The sequence below is a fragment of the Ceratotherium simum genome, chromosome 35 (genome assembly GCF_057802395.1).
Source record: "Ceratotherium simum simum isolate JZ-2026a chromosome 35, ASM5780239v1, whole genome shotgun sequence".
NCBI lineage: Eukaryota > Metazoa > Chordata > Mammalia > Perissodactyla > Rhinocerotidae > Ceratotherium > Ceratotherium simum.
In genome coordinates this window covers 25,166,524-25,187,679 of record NC_141934.1, presented here as the reverse complement: position 1 = coordinate 25,187,679, position 21,156 = coordinate 25,166,524, and the positions used below count along the sequence as shown (strand labels likewise).

At 49.5% G+C, this 21,156-nt stretch overlaps 1 protein-coding gene across 7 annotated transcripts in view; it reads left to right on the top strand.

Moving 5' to 3' along the window:
- Positions 1–21,156, top strand: part of PITPNM2 (phosphatidylinositol transfer protein membrane associated 2) — a 140,289-nt gene that overhangs the window by 13,179 nt on the left and 105,954 nt on the right. The window contains exon 2 of one of the 7 annotated variants that reach the window (XM_087423377.1): positions 18,879–18,983. The exons of the other annotated variants lie outside the window; for them this stretch is intronic. The gene's annotated coding sequence lies outside the window, so the exon portion shown is untranslated. The remainder of the gene's footprint in view (positions 1–18,878; positions 18,984–21,156) is intronic. 7 annotated transcript variants of the gene reach the window in all.

Sequence of the window (21,156 nt, the reverse complement as noted above, 5' to 3'; positions counted from 1 at the left end):
CATAAGCTCCAGAGCTGGAACTAGAAGTGAATTCTCTTGACCCTACAACCAGCGTTCTTTCTGTGGCTCTGTACAGAAGGTAGCGTCAAGTGCGCAGACACCACGGATTTGCCCTGCGGCCTGACCCGGGGCTCCCATGGCAGTTGCCTGTTCCCTCTCTTTAAAATCTCAGGCTTGGCTATTATTCAAAAGAACGGAAGATCATAAGTGTTGATGAGGATGTGGAGAAGCGGGAACCCCTGTGCACTGCTGGTAGGAAGGTCAAGTGGTGCAGCTGCCATGGAAAACAGCCTGGTGGTTCCTCAAATAGTTAAACACAGTTACCAGCTGATGAATGGGTAGACAGATTGTGGTCTATCCAGACGGTGGAATATTACCAGCAATGGCACTCCTAGGTTGTTATACTCAGGAGCACTGAAAGTAGGGACTCAAACAGTTATTCGTACACGTGTGTTCACAGCAGCATTATTCACAATAGCCGACAGGTACAACCAACCCAAGTGTCCATGAACTGATGAATGGATAAATGGAACGTGGTACAGTCAGGCATCGCTTAACGATGGGGATACGTTCTGAAAAACGCGTTGTTAGGTGATTTCGTTGTTGTGCGAACATCATAGAATGTACTGAAGGGGAACAAAATTTGCCACCCCAAAATGTTTCTCTTTAACATGAGGATTATTTTAGGCTGATTATTTTTATTTATTTTTATTTTTTGTGAGGAAGATTAGCCCTGAGCTAACATCTGTTGCCAATCCTCCTCTTTTTGCTGAGGAAGATTGGCCCTGGGCTAACATCCGTGCCCATCTTCCTCCACTTTATATGTGGGACGCCTGCCACAGCATGGCTTTATAAGTGGTGTGTAAGTCCATCACTAGGATCTGAACCTGTGAACCTGGGCTACCAAAGTGGAGCGTGTGAACTTAACCACTATGCCACTGGGCTGGCCCTGTAGGCTGATTATTTTTAAGAAACAAAAGACTCAGAAAGTTTTTCTTGTTATCTCCCCCTTAACTGCCTAAAAGAATTCAGATGAAAAATCCTGTCTCAGGAAGCGAGCTATCACCTTAGCGTCATATGAACCAGGTGGTGGAACCTAGAAAAGCCTATTTGTTGGGTTCCCCTCTGTGTTCTTCTGTTTCTGTGTTGCCAAACAAATACTTGTTTTCCAAATGTTTGCTCCTTTTCTTCACCTACATGTGAATTGCCTTCCTTCCCTGTGAAGCCCCTGACTCTCCCCACCCCAACATCTTCTTTTGTCTTTAGCTGAGGATGGTATTTAAAGTGAGGGCTTTGGCCATTTTGATGAGTTACTCAGTTTTCCTGGGTTTCTCCCATGTATACATGTTATTAAACTTTTGTTTGTTTTTTTCCTGTTAAGCTGTCTCATGTCAATTTAGTTGTTAGACCACCAGAAGAACCTAGAGGGTAGAGGAAAATTTCTTCCTCCCCTACAGTACTTACACAAAGCTAGGTGATATAGCCTACTACCGTGCTAGGCTCTATGGTATAGTCTTGTTGAGACCACTGTGATATATGTGCTCTGTTGTTGACGACATGTCGTTATGTGGCACATGACTGTATATCCATGCAATGGAGTATTATCTAGCCATAAACAGGAGGGACATTCTGACATGTGCTACAACCTGGTTCAACCTCAAGAGCATTGTGATGAGTGAAAGAAATCAGACATAAAAGGGCAGTATTGTATGATTGTACTCCTGTGAGGTGCCTAAAATAGGCAAATTCATAGAGACAGGAAGTAGAATGGTGGTGACCAGGGGCTGGGGGGGGAGGGACAGGGAGTTGGTATTTGGTGAGTACAGAGCTTCTCCTTGGGATGATGAAAACGTTCTGGAAATAGTAGTGGTGGTTGCACAACCTTGGGAATATCCTTAATGCCACTAAATTGTACACTTAAAAATGATTAAAATGGTACCGAGAAACCCCTCAGGCTTATCTTGGAACCTCAAGTGGGTCTTGGGCCAGTTGCTCCATGCTTCTGTGTCTGTGGAGCACCCAGGATCCCCAGGCACTGGGAGAGGCGCCCTGCTCAGCTGTGAGCCTGCACTCCAGTCCCCTGCTCCTCAGAAGGGCATTCCTGGCGGTTAGTGGCCATGCCTGGTCGCTGCGTGTGAACGGCATCTGTCTCCATGGGACGCCTGTGCACCTGACGTCAGCCACGTCCTTTTATGGCTCTCGCCTGCTCTCAGTGAGTGGAAAGATAAATACCTTTTCAAAGAGCAGATGCCAACTACCCGGGGTCCCTGGTGTCCACAGCTGCGAAGCGAGTGGGAGATAGCTCTGCCAAGGGGCAGGTGCTGCAGCCCCGGGTGTGCAAAAGAGCCGACCACACTGCCTGGTGGACAGCCTGGGCTTGGAGCAGGCTCTGCCACACACCTGCCGTGGGAACTGAGTAGTCACGCTCTCTCTCTCTCTCTCTCTCTCTCTCTCTCTCTCTCTCAGAGCTTCTGTTTGCTCACCTGCCTTTTGGCTGGTCTGGGATTTAAAGGAGAATGTGTGTGAAAGTGCCCGGCACGGTGCCCAGTGCCTCACGGAGCTTAGTAAGCGCTTGGATTCATCCTTGTGTCTGCCCCGCAGGAGGTGTTGGGGTCTTTGGTCCCTTCCAGTGAGAGGTCCCAGGCCATGCAGTGCTCTGGAAGTGCAGTGGAAGATCTGGGTGGCTGGCAAGGCGAGGCCTATTGATTGGGGCCGGGGGGAAGGGGTGATGTGATTTGAGGGATTCCAGACTGAATGTGCCTCACAGAGCCTCCTGCTCCGTGGGGCAAGCCCCGGCCTTCTTCTCTAACTTTTCTTAGTACCAGTCTCCTGGGGCTGCGTAACAAAGGACTACACACTGTGGGGCTTAAAACACCAGAAATTCTTCTCTCACAGTTCAGGAGGCAGGAAGTCCTCATTTAAGGTGTGCGCAGGGCTGATTCCTCCTGGTGATGCTGGGAGAATCTGTTCCATCCTTCTCTCCTGGCATCTGGTGTGGCCGGCAATCTTGGCATTCCTAGGCTTGCAGACACGTCACTCCCATCTCTGCCTCTTCTTCACATGATTGTCTTCCCTCTGTGTCTGTCTGGGTCTCTTCTCCTCTTCTTGAAAGGACACCAGTCTTATTGGATTTAGGGCCCGCCCTCACCTTAACTAACTACATCTGCAAAGATCCTATTTCCAAATAAGGTCACATTTTGAGGTTCCCAGAAGGACATGAATTTTGGGGGCATACCCTTCAACCCAGTATGGTCTCCATACTTGTTGAATGAATGAGTGAGTGAATGAATGACTGTGAAAAGCCATCCTTATCCATCTGTCTGCTCAGGTGTGTTGATGTAGGAGACCTGGGTATGCTGCAGGGGCGGCTCCAGGATCTTCCCCTCTTCCGGGCTAGGCCCCTCTGACTGCTGGCGTCTAACCCTGAGCCCAGCACTCTGGCTGCCTCCTGCCTCAGCGGAGTTTGGAGGTAGAAACAGTAACATTTATTACAGGGAAAGTCATGGCACACTGGGTGTTCTCCGCTTCCTTTCTGCCCAAGATCTCAAAGCTCTCTTTGTCTCTCTCCCCTTCTCCTTGGAGCCAAGAAGACAGGAGGGATGGCTCAGTGACCTTGGGCAAATCAGCTCCCCTCTTTGAACCTCAGCCTCCGTTTGCAAATGAAGGAGGTTGAACTGGGTGCCTCCGAAGGTTTCGTTTGGTCTATGATTGTTTCTGTTTTACTGCTGAGAAAATTATGGGCCGGAAAGTGTGCCCTTGGGCCCCATGCGAGGCAGAACTTAAATCCAGATGCCCTTGTTCCAAGCCTGTCCCTCAATCCTGTCTGCCACCTCCTGCAGGAAGCCCTCTGTGATTAACCTGATGCAGCTGTGTGTGTGTGTGTGTGTGTGTATGTGTGTGTGAGTTGTTTTCTCCATGTTCCTTCCCTCTTCTTTTCCGAAGAGGTGGGTGTGTCTCTCTCGGTGCTTCTCCGGTATAGCACCCAGTGTAGGGCTCATTACACTAGATTGTGGACCAGCCTCAAAAACATAAGCAGATGATTAAGTACTAGGAGCTCTACTAAAAGTAAAAAAGAGGAGGAGAAAAAGCTTAGATGCTTTCAATAGATGCCAGAAAAGCATTTGATAAAGTTCAACCTCTATTACTCAAAAACACAGAGATTGAGGGATAGGTGCAGATTTCAATGTGATAAAGAACATCTCCAATCAGTAGCAACTTCATCCTTAATGGGAAACACTCTAGAAGCATGTTCCAGAGGATGTTTGAGGAGCACAGAGTGCTATTGGGGATGTGTCATAAAGGGATCATGCGGCCAAACAGCACCTCGAAGACATTCCTCTAGGAGACATTCCCCTTAATGTCAGTTGTAAGACAAGCATACCCTCTTCATCAGTTAATCATCACTCTAAACTGAAGCCGGTGCAGTAGGCTAGGAAAGAAGTGGAACAGGACTCTTAGAAAGGAGGTTGCAAAATTAATGTTTTGAAATGGATGCAGTGTTTGTCTTGGGTTTGCAAAGGAGACACGCTGAGAAATAATTAGAAGTAGTAAGACGCTTGGTGGCCAAGTCCTACAATAAATCCAGAACTGCCATCGCTTTCCTGTGCGTCAGGGGTCACCAGTGGTAAATGTAGTGGGAAGGGGCACCTCCGGCACCTGTTTGCTTGGGTGTCAACAAACCAGGGGCCTTATTTTCTGGTTAGAAATAAGAGTCACGCCCAGGCAGTCTCAGGCAGCTACCAACGTCTCCTTTGCCTCCCTGGAGCCCAGAATCCCGGGAAATGTAGGGATAAGTGTGTAAGGTGCAGAGCGTTCTGGATCTCTCCTGGGGTCAGTTCAAGGCTGTTTCTTGAGGTTAAGTGTCCCACTTAGTGTTCCAGTTAAGGAGGTGTGACCTGGAGCCAGGAGACCTGGGTCCTGAGTGTGGTGGTACCACTTTCTGGATGTGGGGTTTAGCATGAGTTACTTAACCTCCCTGAACCGGAATGTCCTCATCTGTCAAAGAAGAATTACAGTGCCATCCTTGCAGCGTCCTTCTGAGGAATCTCTGAGAAGGTTTTGAATACATTTGTGCACCAGTAAGCTATTGTTCCAGAGGCTGGAAGTCCGTTATTTTAAGCTCAGCACCAGTCCTGGACGGTGGATGCAACTGGAGGGGAGATGGCCCTCAGCACATTCTCCGAGACAGGCTCTCAGAACCGCCCACCAGCCTTGTCACGGGTCCCTGCTCTGGCATCCCCAAGGCCGCCGTCTTGAGTGGGAATGAGATGCTGGTGAGAAGAGTCTGGATGTTAGAAGTAAATCGTGAAGTCCTGCTGGAAACCAGAGCATGCAAGGTGCGGCCACGTCATCGTCATTCATACGAGGACATCTCATTAGCCAGCTTTACCGGGACTGGGGGGTTCTTCACATTTCCCCAATAATGATCTTAATCTTTCTCGAAGGCACTTCTTGCCTCCCTTTCAATAACAGTGAGTGCTAGATATAATTCACTCTTTTAGGGATCGCTGCGTCATTCAGCTGACTGGGGCTACCAAGATGAAGTTCCGATGTCATGAACCGGGCTGTCCCTGGAGGCCTTGAAGGGGTGGATAAGGGTGTGTCTGCCAGTCCTTCAGGCTGAACCCACGGGCTCCCCATAATTCCTTTTTAGGTAGTCTTCCCTCCTCTGTTTCTTTTCCTTTTCTCTCCTCAGTGTGGTTTTGCTACCGTTAGTTTTTTTGCCTTATCTTTAACCACAGCTGTTTGTATGACCACCCAGGGGGGCCAGCACAACATTCCTAGGACTGAAGTCCTTGGGCTTTGTGACAGCTTTTCCTTGAAGCCTGGTGGCCTTGCTCTGCTGCTCAGCCCACCTCTACATGGTCGAGTTTGCTGCCAGCTTACGGGCTGGGTCTGGAGGGTAACAGACCAAGAGTTAGAGGTTTAATAGGAAGAGTCCCCAAGCTGGGTATACACCGACGCCTGGAGACCTCTTAAAAATTGTAATCAACTCACTGGAGAGGGGTAGTTTTTCAGGCCTACTTTCTGATTCTTTAGGAATATATGGTTCATGGAATTAAAAGGTAGACTGTAATATGGTTTTAGAAAAAGTATTTTAAAACTGTTAATATCCCCCCATTATATTCTGTGCATTCTGCTATTTCAAAAGAAACATGAAATTTTGGCTTTTTTATTTTACATAAAATAGTTATTAAAATTAAAATTTTAAAAACTCTTGTTCAATTAAACTTTTTTTTTTTGTGAGGAAGATCAGCCCTGAGCTAACATCCATGCCAATCTTTCTCTTTTTTTTTTTTTTGCTGAGGAAGACCGGCCTTGAGCTAACATCTATTGCCAGTCCTCCTCCTTTTTTTTTTCCCTTTTTCTCCCCAAAGCCCCAGTAGATAGTTGTACGTCATAGTTGCACATCCTTCTAGTTGCTCTATGTGAGACACCACCTCAGCATGGCTGGAGAAGCGGTGCCTCAGTGCACGCCTGGGATCCGAACCCGGGCCGCCAGTAGTGGAGCGTGCACACTTAACCGCTAAGCCACGGGGCCGGCCCTCAATTAAACTTTTAACATCAACTTAACCTCACTGTCAGTGGCATGTGTCTTCCTTTAATGTTACTGAGTCTGCTTTTTCTCCCTAGATATCAATATTCAGTTTCTGCTTCCACTCAGCCTCTTCCTTCTCTAACAACTCAAGGCTCCCAGTTTTCTAGTATTCCAAGAACATTAATTATTTTTCAAATATATTTCTTCACCATTCATTCACTTAATCATTCACTCATCCTTTTATTTATTCAAAAAAATTACAAAACACCCAAAAAGTTGTGACATTATACCAGACACTGGTAAGGTTTGAAAGATAAATTAGATACATTCTTTGATTTATGGAACTTAAAAACTCAGAGATTAAAATAAAATCAATAACAAAGATCATATTTGATATGAAGAACATTGTTTGGATAAGTCCTGCATTATACTTGGTACCAACTTGCAAAGGGTCAAAGGGCAAGCATAAGATTTCTTTGCATCCTTGTCTGCAGTCTCCCACTACTCTCTAGAGGCAACTACAGTGGCTGGTTTGTGTGTGTGTGTGTGTGTGTACTCTTTCAGAAAGATTATCTGCATATATGAATATGTATTACTTAAAAAAAATCATGCCAATGGCTGCCTACCGTTGTACACCTGCTTTCTGACTTGACAGTTCATAAAACCCCTGGAGCTGGTCCTCTGTTGCTTCATTGAGCTTGCCCGGGTCTTTGTAATGCTGGGCTTAGTACTCGGCTGATGTGCACCATCGTTTGTTAGATCTGTTCCCTCTCCACGGAGCTTTCGATGGTAAGAGCAGAAGACTGGGAGCAAACAGTGCCGCACTCAGTCTCCTGGTATGTAGGTTTTCATGCAAATATACCCTCCTGTCTGTGGAATAAATTTCCAGAAGTAGAATTGCTGGGTCAAGGGGTGTTTTCCTTTTATTTTTGATAGCTGTTGCTAAATTGCTCTCCATAAAGGTAGTACAGTTTACACTCCCACTTACAACGTGTGAGTGCGAGGCGGCGGTTTTTAACCTCAAAACCTCAGGCAAGGAAGAGCTTTTAAGTAAAATGAAAATCCGGAGAAAACCGTGTGAGAGCTGCCTCTACCGCAAAGGGCAGCTCCTGCAGAGTTCCTGGCACAGCCAGTTATGAACGCTGCTTCCCATTAGGTGCCTCCTTGTGCACAACACAGGAGGGGGCCTTCATTCCCCGAGGCAGATTGTGGCCTAGAAGCTTCCTTCCTGGTGGAGTTGGAAGCAGGCTGCCCTGCTCCTCCTCTGTCAGCTTGTCCATCATCAAGCATCTGAGAAGCCCCAGGCGCCTTCTGGACCCTAATAGGGCTGATCTGACCAGAGTTCTCACCTTTGGGAGCTTATGTTGGGGAGAACCCACATGTTTCCAGGAGGAACCTCAGCAGGCCTGTGACTTAGATTTCACCGACGTGTAAAATTACAAAGCAATTTTGCTAAGTAAGGACGTTATTTTTAAAGAGCTGCCATGCACAGACGTTACCAGGTGCTGCGGGGAGGGGTGGATGGGAATTTGGGGTTTAAGGGGTACAGAGTTTCTGCCTAGGGTGATAAAGAAGTTCTGGAGACGGATGGCAATGATGGTGGTACCACAGTGTGAATGTACTTAATGCCACTGAACGGTATGCTTAAAAATGGTTAAAATGGTAAAATGTATGTTATGTATATTTAACCACGTGCACAGAAAAGCTACAATTCACTGTAGCCATCCTCTCATGAACAAAAGGACGATAAGACATAAGAAAGGGTGATTCTAAGAATAAAAGAGAATACATGGGGCTTTTTGAACTGTTTGTCCCTTTAACCGTGTGGTTCTTATTTCACCTTGAACCGGTGACGGCCTGGCGCTGACCTGCTCACTGGGGTGCAGGAGACACTGAGGATGGAGACAGAGGCACCCCCTCCTCCCCGGAAGGAGCTGGGGCTGGGCCGGCGGGGGCTCTTTGGTCCCGGAAAAGATCCCGTCTCTGACCTGGGAGGCCCGGGACTAACCCACGCCCCATTTGAGGTGCTGGGCCCGCTCTTGGCTGTCTCGTTTCTCTTGTTTAAACAAGAAGCCTGTCCCTGGGCTGCTGCTGGATGTTCTCTGAGCCTCGTGTGAGTGAAGCAACTGGTGATCTGGGTGCCATTGTTGTTGCGATTTTCCTGTGACCCCAGCAGCTCAGATAACTTTTGCAAAAAGAGCATTTGCCTAGCCTGGCTAGAAGCAGGCGAGCGGAGCAGATGTCTGTTTGAAACTACTTGGTGGTTCAGAGCAGATGCTTCGAGCGGACATCTCTGCTGGGGCTCGAGGGATCTGACCAGCAAGGAAGAGCTTCTCAGAGATGTAAGTTAGGCCTCCGCGTGGCCACCCAGCCTCCCTGAGGTGCCGGCTGCGTTACCAGTGAAAAATCGTCACCCCAAACTGTAATTATTGTCAGAAACCCCACATCACCGAGTCTCAGCGCTTTAGAGAGCGTGGAGTCACCGTGGGCTCACTCACACGCAGGCAGGGTCTCCTCTGATGGTGGATGAGCCTCATGCCATGTCTGGCCATGAGTTCTGACTTTCTTCATGGTCCTCTCTCTATGTGTAGGGTCTGTGGTCCTCACCCTACTTGCACAGAGAGAAGTGCTAGTCCTAAGAAAGACCAGTGACCCTGGGTTTGTTCTAAGGCTGCAGAGACCCCTGACCTCCCGTGCGCCCCAGCCACTCTGTGACTAGAGAGCCAGCTCAAGACTATGATGGCAGGGAGCTGCTTCAAGTGACATGTCTCATTCCTCATTTCATAGCGAAACACAGATCCCAGGAGGCGAGATGGCCAGATAGCACCTGCACGCAATCCGTGTGCTACCCAGGCCCTGGATGCTCTGTCTGGAGCATTTTAAGTCTTAGAGGATGTTAGTTATGAGAAGACCTTAAAGCTGTGGGTTCATAGTCAACAGAAACACAGCCCGGCCTTCCCTACAGGTGCGCCCCTCTGAAAGCCGTTGTCAGAGTGTGAAGCCACCCCAGCAGGCCACACAGGCACCTGCGATGAGTTTCCATTTGACTCACAGTTGTCAAGAAGGTGACGACTTACCATATTCTCAGGGCGCTATGATTGCTGAGCTGTCACAGCTCCTCACGTGGGCGGCAAGCATATGCTTCCCATTAAGAAAATTGCTACTTTTGAACAGGCTCCGAATGGAACTTTTTTGCCTTTACTAAAATTAAGAAAATAATAATAAAACAACTCACCCAACACCCCAAATTAAAAAAAAGGAAAAAATTTAATGTCAATCCAGAAAAAAACTCTGTCTTCAGCCTAGTATCAGAACTCAGTGGAGCCACATGGACAGAAGGAAGAAGAAATTCTCATTTAGGCGAGATTAAAGTCGCCATCCTCCCTCCTTCTGGAGCTGTGATACTTAATCCTTGTCCCTGCCTCCTGAGCGTGACAAAGCTTAGATGAGAGCGGCTTCACACGGAAATGAACTGCGCTGAATTTGCCTCTGAGAGTTCCCAGCAGTCCCACAAGATCATTGGAGAATCCCCCAGGTGGCTGCAGAATCGGAGCTGTCGTGCAGAGGGAAGTCTTGTTTGGAATACTTGAGCCCTGAAGGGGTCCTCAGTGAAGGGAAGTTAGACTGTTATTAGCTATTCTCGACCCTATGGAGCAGAGGGTGGGAGTTTGAGAGCTCTGCTCCCGACGCACAGGGGCCTGAGGCCAATCGTGGGCACAGGCCGGCCGAGACACGGGCTGCCGATAGCCTCTCGGGGTCCCCATGGTGGAGCGTGTGATGGGGATGGGCCAAGGGACACTGCCTGGATCCCCAAGCCTGGCCTCCGTCAGTACTAAGGCACAGCGTTTGTGGACGGGCCATGTGTTTGACAATACTTACCGCATCCAATAGCCAGATGGTCTAAACAACCCGTCAGTGGTACGGTATGTAAATATTTTCCATCGTTATCATGGTGCTGCTGTGTTGACATTAATGAGGATAAAGAATTACTCTGAGGAGCTCGCCAGCGAGAGCCAGTCAGGCCACAGGCGGGGTTGCAAAGACAGGCTTCAAGGCAAGCTTGGTCTCCTCTTGCTGCCTCCTGCCCAGACACCGAGTCCCTCACACAGTGACCCTGGAGAGCATTCCCTTCAAGCTCTTAGCAAGGACAAAGTTTGTTTCTCATCATGAACCAGTATGTTTTTCACTGTTGGTGAGAGCTCTGTGACCCGCGTATTTCTCTCTTTGCTTTGCCTACCAGAAAGCACACAGCGAAAATTTTTACTCATTTGCCTCTGGATTGTCCTCAGGAGTCTCAGTATAGGTTTTCTCCTTCCTTTATGGTTTCTTTCTTTCTTTATTTGTCTAGTTTTTTGAGAGGTAAATCTATGTTGTGAGGTTTTTGGAAGCAGGTGATATGGGTGGAGCTTGAAAAACATGAAGCAGCTCCCATCATGGGCTTAGTGTATGACTGCAGGGTGCAGAACTGGTCTTTATCTGATCTCCCTGAATTATCAGCTAGACTGGTGGTGCCAAGAGGGCCAAGATTAGGCCTAGGTCTCATTCTCCTACGTATCCTTCACACATCTGACAAGTAGTAACAGTTTGGTGAATGTATTGGTTAGGATAAGAAATGCTAGCTGCTATAACAAACAATCCCCCAGTCTCAGTGGCTTATCATAATAAAGGCTTGTTCTCACTCTTGTCATATTTGAATTGGATGCTCTGGGGGTGGCTTCCATGCAGTGAATTGGGGATCCAGGATCCTTTCCTATTGTATTTCTGCCATCCCCTAGGGCTCCCTGGGGTCCTTCAGTAGATCTGGGCAGTCAGTTGGCTGATGAGCAAAGAGAGAGAGAGGGCATAGAAGATCACGTGGGGTGTTTTAGGGGCCAGGCCTGGTAGGGGTCTACTCACAGAACTAGTCACACAGTCCCACCTTGAATCCAGGGGGCTAAAAATGTAATTAGGAAGAGGAAATTCGACCAAGCCAGACTGCCACAGGGAATTGTTGTGGAATGGACAAACAAATTCATGAAGGACGTAGAGATGAAGGTAGGGTTCCAGAGGCCAGAGGTGAGGATGCCAAGGCCTGCCTTGTAAATCTACATGAAGTGATTTGGACTTTGTTCAGTGTTTCAGATCATGTTTCAGTGTTCACTTCTGCCAAAACTATAGGACTGCAGAATGTTGGAGCCGGATGGAGAGGCCTTTTAGAGATGGGCACATGGGGTCCCAGAGAGGGGAACTGACCCAGAGTCAGCTGGCTAGAACTCTGGTCTCAGCCCGCAAACCTGGAATCATTTCACTGCACACAGGGAATCCCATCGATAGCTCTGTCAGCAGTGTACAAATCCTTGCTCTGGACGGGACGATTGAAAGTCGAGTAATTAAGTGACAGCTTGAGTTGATCAACCAGTGACCTGGTTACTCCATTGGATCATTGGAGAAATCCTCTAGCCTCGACAGCAGCTGTTTGAAGCTCAGTACAAGGCTTGATTTCAGCCTTTGTTCCACTGGGATTTGGGGAATGGAAAATTAGTCTCTTCCTCAGACTCAGTTGAGCACTGACTTCTCTTAGTGACTCACATGTGAGATGTGAAAGATCTTTGTAAGTCTTACTTTAGGAATAAAAATTTCCCCAAACCCATTAGAGAGCCTGACCACTGTGTCAATTATCTGTTGCTGCAACAAAGTACTTCCAAACTCAGTGGCTTAAAACATCAACATTTTATTTATTTGCTCAGAGTGTGGCAATTTGGGCACGGCTTGGTGGGGACAGCTCGTCTCTGCTCCACTGGTGTCAGCTGGGACAGCTGGATTGGGGGTGGAAGATCCATTTCCAAGATAGCCCCACTCTCATGGCTGGCAAATCCAGGCTGGCACTCGGCTGTATCAGCTGGGGCTGTTGGCTGGGACATCGGTTCCCCTCCACATAACCTCTCCCCACGGCTGGTTGTGCTTCTCCCAGCCCAGTGATCTCAGGTAATCGGACTTCTCGCATGGCGGCTGCTTCCCCCAAAGCACAAACGCAGAAGCATCCAGGCCTCCTCCTTCTTTTTTTAATTTAATTATTTATTGTAGTAAAATACATGTAACATAAAATTTACCACTTTAACTATTTTTGAGTGTACAGTTTAGTGGCATTAAGTACATTCACATTGTTGTGCAAACATCACCACCATCCATCTCCAGAACTCTTTTCGTCTTGCAAAACAGAAACTCTGTCCCCATTAAACACTAAATCCCATTCCCCAACCCCAGCCCCAGGCAACCACCATTCTACTTTCTATCTCTATGAGTTTGACTACAGACGGTTCCCGACTTAACGATGGTTCAACTTATGATTTTTTGACTTTATGATGGTGTGAAAGAGATACGCAGTCAGTAGAAACCGTACTTCACATTTTGAATTTTGATCATTTCCCAGGCTAGTGATGTGACACGATCCTCTCTTGTGATGCTGGGCAGTGGCAGTGAGCCGCAGCTCCCAGTCAGCCATGCGATCACGAGGGTGAACAACCAATACACGACACATGTACAACCATTCTGTACCCAACCCACCATTCTGTTTTTCACTTTCAGTACAGTGTTCAATCAATTACATGAGATATTCAATACTTTATTATAAAATAGGCTTTGTGTTAGATAATTTTTCCCAACTGTAGGCTAATGTAAGTGTTCTGAGCACGTTTAAGGTAAGCTAGGCTAAGTATGATGTTTGGTAGGTTAGATGTGTTAAATGCGTTTTCGACCTAATGATATTTTCAGTTTACGACGAGTTTGTCGAAATATTAACCCTATCATCGTAAGTTGAAGAAGATCTATACTCTGAGTACCTCATATAAGTAGAATCATACAGTATTTGTCCTTTTGTCACAGGTTTATTTCACTCAACATAATGCCCTCAAGGTTCATCCATGTGACAGAATTTTCTCTTTTTAAGGCTGCATAATATTCCTTTGTGTAGATATACCACATTTTGTTTATCCGTTCATCCGCTGTTGGACACTTGAATTGTTTCCTCTTTTTTCTACTGTGAATAATGCTACTGTGAACATGGGGGTGCAAATATCTGAATCTCTGCCTTGAATTCTTAGCCAGGCCTTCCTAAGGCTTAGGTCCAAACCTGACCCAGTGTTACTTCCATCCTGTTCTTTTGGTTAAAATTGGTCACAGGGCCAGACTAGATTCAAAGGGAGGGGACTCCCCAAGGTCATGGCTCATTGGGACCACCAATGTAAACCATTTGGAAAAAGATCTTTGTAGAAGAGGCCAGGTGGACCCACTCACACAGACCCATCCAAGGCCTGGCTGCACTCTCAGAGGCCTCTGGAACGCCAGATTCCTGTGGCCCAGGCTTCCAGAGGCAAAGTTCTGGTGGAGAAGCTCCAGCCAGACCCCGGCTGTCCCCTCCCTTGGAGGAGGCTGCAGCCCTTGCTGTGTGTTTTGTATTGCTGATGGCTGCGCCTCTTATTACATAATCTGTTATTCTGTGCTGCACCAGGCCCTGGTTACTGTCAAAAGTTTCTAAAAGCCAGCTGTATCAGCTCCAGGCAACTGGGGGTGCTGCTTCTCCCTCATAGTATTAGTCACTCTGTACTTAGCTAAATTTAACTTTTTATCATCTGAATGATATTTTTGTGGGCTTGAAATTTTACATAATGCTACCAACTGCTGTAGGCTAAGAATTTCTCCTTTTTGTTGTGTGTGTGTGTGTGTGTGTGTGTGTGTGTGTGTGTGTTGGGTTTTTCCCCATGAACTTTTGCATGCCTAAGGAAGCATTGTTCTTTCTCTTTTCTCTTCTGCCCTCCCAGGCCTGGGTCTGTGCTCCAGGCTCTGCTTTGCCTTTTCTGCAAGAAAAATCGCTCCTAACATCGTTCTAATGACCCTGCTAATGCTTCCTTTCTCACTTGACGTCTCTCCACTTTGAAGGTCTCTGAGGGTTTCCCTGCTGCCTCCGCCAGTCTGGGCTTCGGAGAGGGAAGCTCAGCTCCAGAGCAGAGTGTCTGATGGGAAAGCAGAGAGAAGGATCCGGAAGGGGGGCAGGAGGAAAGAGACAACAAGTAAGAAATCCAGAACCAGCCCAAGGTGTGGGGTCCAAGATGCAGGCTCTTCCTCTGCTTGTGGGAGGGCAGGTGCGGAGATCTCAGCTGTTCTCTCACGGCTGGGAGAACTCAGGGCTGCGGGAGGCTGAGGGGGGACCTGGCATCTCCTCGGGGAGAGGGGGATGGCGTCTCGTGGGGGTGCGGGGATGCCGCACAGCCATTCTGACTGTCCTGGAGCACCCACTGCTCAGAAATGGTGGCATGCTGGGCCCTCACCCAGGGGTCTCCTGTGTTCCACACTGTAGCTGTGCGTGGGAGGTGCCCACCCCCATCTTCCAGATGGGGAAACTGAGGGTCAGGTCAGAGGGGTGAAGTAGCAGTAGCGATTATGGCGGCAGAAACACTGAGCACTCACCGGGTGCCTGGCCTGGTGCTAAGCACTGGCTCTTCATGGCGGTTCTCCGAAGCGGGTACTGGTGTCGGTGCTCTTTCACAGATAAGGAAACTGAGTCCCAGAGAGTTTAAACACCCAGGTTAAGTTGCTCAAGGCCACAGAGCCAAAAGATGGCAGAGCCGGATGTCAAAATCTGCCCACCTTCAGGCCTCCTCCTGTCGGCCACTCAGTCACGTCACCTCTTCTCCGCCAAGCAGCTTCCCAGGGGCATGTGGCCGACGGACAGACAGGTGGATGGGCAGCAGAGACGAGCTGGGCCCTGTGCTCTTTTCAGAGTGTTGCTAGGCTGATCCAGCCTCACCTGGTCGCCAGGTTTCCTCCCTGCAAGCTGTCTTTAAAATGCAGCAGGGTGTATATGTTTAGGCTGTCTCTGGGAGAATTAACCCCAAACTGGTGTTTGCCTCTGGGGAGAGGAACTGGGTGCCAGGGAACAGGGGCAAGAGAGAATTTCACTCTTACCCTGCACCCTCTTTATCTTTTCAGAAATACAGATTTATTGCTTATTTTAAATTATTTTATTTTATTAAAAAATTAGGAACTCCTAGGTATATACCCAAAAGAACTGAAAACATACGTCCACACAAAAACTTGTACATAATGTTCATGGCAGCTCTATTCATGATACCAAAAAGTGGAAACAACCCAAATGTCCATCAACAGATGAGTGGATAAACAAAACGTGGTGTATGTGTACAATGGAATATTATTGAGCCATGAAAAGGAATGATGTATTAATCCATGCTACAGTGTGGATGAACCTTGAAAACATTATACAAAGTGAAAGAAGCCAGATACAAAAGGCTACGTATGGTGTGCTCCTATTTATATGAAATGCCCAGAACAGGCAAATCCATAGAGACATTGGTGTTTGCCAGGGGCTGGGGGGAGAGGGTGTGGGGAGTGACTACTCATGGGTGTGGGATTTCTTTTTGGGGATGATGGAGGTGTTCTGGAACTGGATAGCGGTAGTGGTTGCACAATTCTGTGCATGTACTAAATGCCGCTGAACTGTACGCTTGGAAAGGGTGCGCTTTATGGCGTGTGAATTATGTCTCAATGAAACAAAAGCTGAGGAACCATGCCTTCTTTCAGACGGAGTCAGAGGCCGTGCTGCCCGGCCTGTTGCCAGCAACGTGGACGGTTGGCCTCCGTGCCACTACCATTTGCATCTGTCCCTCTCTGCCCGCTCTTTAGCCGCCGGCCTCACGTCTCCACGTCAGCGGGGGCTGGAAACAACAGTGCTTCACTTCAGCCACACTACCCACTCGTTTGGAACTTGTGCTCTCAACCAGGGCCAGCTCGAGACATGCGGATGTCTGGGCAAGCTCGTAATTTGGCACCCCATCAAACCGGTATTCTTTAAGTGTTTGTTTGACATTTATTTAGTGGGGATGAGGAGAGGCTGATATTCTATTCATAGACATCGTATAGAGAAACAGATTCACTTACTAATTCATGTCCAGTGACTGAAACAGTCAGGATCCAAATATTTTTCAGGAAAGCAATTCTGACTGTTGTTCATGGCTCCAAAGGTTGGTTTTATTTTATTTTTTCCCCTGCGATTTTCCAAATCATTTGAGAGGCATATTGAAGATTTAGATTTAAAAAGTAAAGGAGATGATCTAATGTTTAACGTGATGACTATGGTTGATAATATCATATTGTATAATTGAAATTTGCTACAAGTGGAACTTGTGTTCTCACCACTCCCCAAAACAAAGGGGAAATGTGAGGTGATGGATGTGTTAATTAACTCCATGGTGCAAATCCTTTCACAAAGTATCGAACTATCATGTTGTACACTTTAATATATTACAATTTTATTTGTCAATTATATCTCAATAAAACTGGGGAAAAAAACCTAAAGCGGTAAAATATGTTCTTTTTGTTTCTGATAAACATCAGCACACCCTGTATTATGTGGTTTAAGAACCCCCCACACCCAGGACCGCAACGACAGGTATGCATGGAACATGCTTGCAACAAGTCTCAGCAAGGGCTCGTGTTTGATTTGAGTTCTTATTTTCCCTTTCTGCCTTTTGTGTGAGGGGTCACAAGAGGAAACCTGAGTTGCCTGGCAGCATCTTCCTATTCCACTCCAGCGGTGTTTTGCGCCCCCGCCCCTAGAGGTCTGTTCCCCAGGTTGCTGCCTTGATCCTTAAGCTGACCCTGCATTCACTTTTTGGACGTTAAATGCTTTTTTTTTTTTGGTCAGAAAAATAATGTCCCCGCGGCACACCTCTCTGTGAGGAGCGTGCCTGTTTTCTGGCGGCCCCTGCCGATCTTCTGCCGGGTGTGAGTCACAGCTGACCTTCTCACCTGAGGAGAGGCGTCACGAGGGAGTGGAGTGGGGCTGGCCTGCAAGATCCGGCTCGCCACTGTCTGGTGTGTTACCATGGCAAACCCCTAACCCCCTCAGCAGTTGCCCTACCTCTGAAACGGGGAGACGCACACGGACCTCACAGAGGGCTTGGAGGTGTTGTGATGACAGCTCAGAAACAGCGCGGGAAAAAGCGTGCAGAGGCAGGGCGTGTGCGCGGCTTGGCGAGCTGCGGAATTTGGTGGACTGTAGGGAGGGAAGCTGGAGGGGCGACATGCACTGCCCGGGGGCTGGGACCTGGGACGTTTTGTCCTTTGGGGGTCGAGAGTGTATGTAGGGGTGTAGGTGCAGCCGTGGAGAGGAGGGACAGGTGCAGGGCAAAGATGGAGCCTCGTCCCCTGCAGGCTGGTCCCGAGGCAGAGTTTGCAGAATTGGCCGTGGCTTCCCCGGGAGCGTGGGACTGCACTGGGGTGGGTGGCGTGTGAGAAGCCAGTCTCCGTGGCTCGCAGCCACACCTCCCACTGCTGTGCTGCATAGTTATCTTGTTACCTCCCCGTTTAGCGTCTTTCCCTCCTCTGAGCGCTTACTGTCTGTGCCCTCACGTGGCAGTTTGTCACTTTTGTTTTCCTGAGCCACTGTGAAATTCCCCTCGTGTTTTACCTCTGTGGAGACCGCTTGCCCCTTGCAGACACAGGCCGGGTCCCTGGAGCCCCCAGTGCCTCAGCCCTTGGAGTAGGGTTGCTCCAGAATTGGGAATCCAATGCTGCCTGCTTCCTGGGCACAGGTACAGGGGCTCGCAAGTGTGTCAGACGAACAAGAATGTGTGTGGAGCTGTAGGTGTTTTCCCCGGGTGCATCTCTGTCCCGTGGGAGCCCTGGGTTGGGTGGCAGCTCTAGTGAAGCCTGTGAATTGCACCTGGGATTCCTTGGAAAAACCCATTTCTCCACCAATTTCATTTCGTTGTGAGTGCCCGTTTCGGGCCTCTGGGTATCTGTCGGAGGTGGGCCTCCAGTCACACACTGCCCCCCTGCAGGGGCTTGGTGGGAAGGTGAGAGTCATCTACATCACCCCACAGTGCTGACTGGGACCCTGCTGCAGGGCGTCAGGCTGCTCTTCCCGCTGTGGGCTTCCCCCACTCTTGCACCTGCCTCCCCTCTGAACCTGAGGTCCTGCAGCCCTGAAGGTTAACAGCCTCAATTTGAAGCCGAGAGCTCTGAGCTGGGCTTCTGAGACAGGGAAGCTTCCCGTGTGTGCTGGGGATGTGGGTTGCCCTCCCTGAGCAGTCTTCCTAAGCAGAGGGCGCCCTGGGCGGTATCGGTGCCTCAGCCTCCATGAGCAAGTCTTGGACTGGGTCCCTTTGTCAAGTGGAAACTCCTTCAGCCGGGCGTCCCCTGTCCTGTCCTCTGGGCACATCTGGATTTCCAGTCTCGCGTTGCTCGGGATGAGGCCTAGCTTGGTCCATTTCCCAGAGGGGTTGGCGCTGAGTGATCAGAGCGGCCAGGTGTCTCACCTCCTCCCCCGCTGGACTTCTCCCTGCAGGATGCTGGCTCGTGCGTCCTGGTCCCCGACACCCTTCTGTGGGCTAGCGGGCCGTCCCTCCTCCTCCCGCGTCAGGACGTCCACGCAGCCTTCTCAGACCCGCAGGTAAGGACCGCCCACTGGCTTTGGAGTTTGGAGGTGCAGAGGCTGTTGCCGTTTCCTTCTTCCTTAAGCATCTGACTTTGTCTGATTAGTGCGGCGTAGATCCTATTAATCCATCCTGCTTCTTGCAGATATTGACTGCTGTTCACTAGGCAGGAAGGACTGATGGCTCCTTCTCTGGTGGCTTTAGATTCCAGATTCGATTGCCTCCCCAGTGGCCTTTGTTACTCTCTGCATGGAGTGCCCTGGGGTGCCTCTCTTCTCGCAGCTTCCCTGGCTTGGCCTGGCCCTCCCCACTCCCAGGAATGGGACAGGACAGGAGTTTTGCGGCTCCCCAGCCTCCTCGGTGGGCAGGGGCTGGGCGTTGTCTGTCCTTGCTTCCCACAGGCTGTAGCAACATGGAAACACCTGTGTGAGTGTCTCCACCTAACCATCTCCCTAGATGAGAAACTGAGGCTGGGCCATGGCGCGCCTGGGGTCCTCTGTGGGGTCAGTGTGGCCTCAGGACTAGGACTTGAATCTCCCGGTGCTTAGCTCTTTCCCTCCTTCTGCTCAAGTTAGGAGTGGAGCCCTGGGCCCTCCTGGGCTTCTTGTCCACGTCTCTTTGTCATGCCAAGGCTTTGGGTACAGGTCCAGTGACGTTGCCTTTTCTTTTCCTAAACTCCGATGAACCCTTCCTCCTGTGTACTGATCGGCTAGTTTGAGCTTTGGGGGCATGGAGGATGGATACTCCATCAAGGGAGACTAACCTAGTAGGTGAGGAGGCCAGGAGGGGAGGGAGCACCGGCGTCCCTAGTTTCTCTGTGTGTGGCCGGGCTGTGAGCTAGTAGATGCACTAGCTCTGCTCAGTGCATAGTAAGCTGCACAGGAGCCATTATGACCCCATTTTACATGAGGAAGCCAAGGCTCAGAGATGGCAAGTATCCAGCTAAAGGTCACACAGCTAGTCAGTGGCGGGCTCAGGATTGCACCCCGTCTGGACCCCAAAGCACATGGCGTGGTTTTCCAAATATGGCCGGACTTCCCCATGGGATAGGGTCCAGGCTCAGCCCTTTCTCATGCCCTGGTGCCAAGTGAGTCCTTTCCCTCGTCTGGGCCACCTCTCTTTGCCAGGAGAACAGGGCACGGCAGACACGGCCTCCACTGAATGCCCCCTCGCTCCTGTGTTTCCATGTTGGCACTGTGGGCTGTTTTCTTCTCTAATTGCTCATTCTTTTCAGTTGCTGTGAAAAGGCCTCCAAGTGCTAAGAAGGGAGAGAGCTGTGTTATATTTTCTGTTTTAATCCACTCTCCAAGGTGTCTCAGCTGCCAGGGTGGGTGTGGGGAGGGCTGGAGTGGGAATCGTCCCTGACTCGCAGCCTCTCTCGGGTCGCTCCCTGTCCTGCTCACCAGTGGGGCCTGGCAAGTGTGTCCCTGCCAGCGACCTGAGCTCTAACATGGCCCACGTTGCTCCAAGGGCCCCTGCCCCAAAAGAACCTTCACTTCCTGTTCCTTTTTCTTCAGGAAGGGGGTTCTTTTCCTTCCTAACAACAGTATCCCTGAGTTCCATGGTGTTAGAAATGGTGAGCTTGCGGCCTACCTTCTCTGTGGGTCCTCACTTAGAAGTTCTCAGCTTCGCTGGTTTATCCAGCGAATACTTATTGAGTACTTGGTATGGACCAGGTACGATTCCAGGTGCTTGGGATACAGCCGTGAATGAAATAAACCGAAGACCCCACCTGCGCGGAGTTTATACCCTGGCATTGGCCCAGCACGTGCTCCCCACTCTCACCTCTGCACTTTGCATATGCTGTTCCAGTGTCCTGAGGTTCCCTCTGCTCATCTCTACCCCAGACCTGGAAAACGGCCCTGACTGGGGAAGATCGCGGTTACCACCACATGCCTCTGAGCTCCCCCTGGGAGTTTGTGGCCATGAGGGGCATGAAGACCACTGGGCCCTGGATGGCAAGAGTCGGGGGTGGAGAGAGGCAGCCCTTCCCTGGGGCGGGGTGGCTGAGGATGTGAAATCTCCTCCTCTTCCCCTCCACAGGGAGCTGAGGAGGAGAGGGCTTAAGGAGCGGGGTTTATTTTTAGAGGAGCTCCTTGCTCCAAAGGAACAGGAGCCTTTCCTTCCAGAAGGTGGGTGTAGGGCAGGAGGCAGCTAGAGTTGTCGTCTCAACCCAGCCTGGCCGTCTTC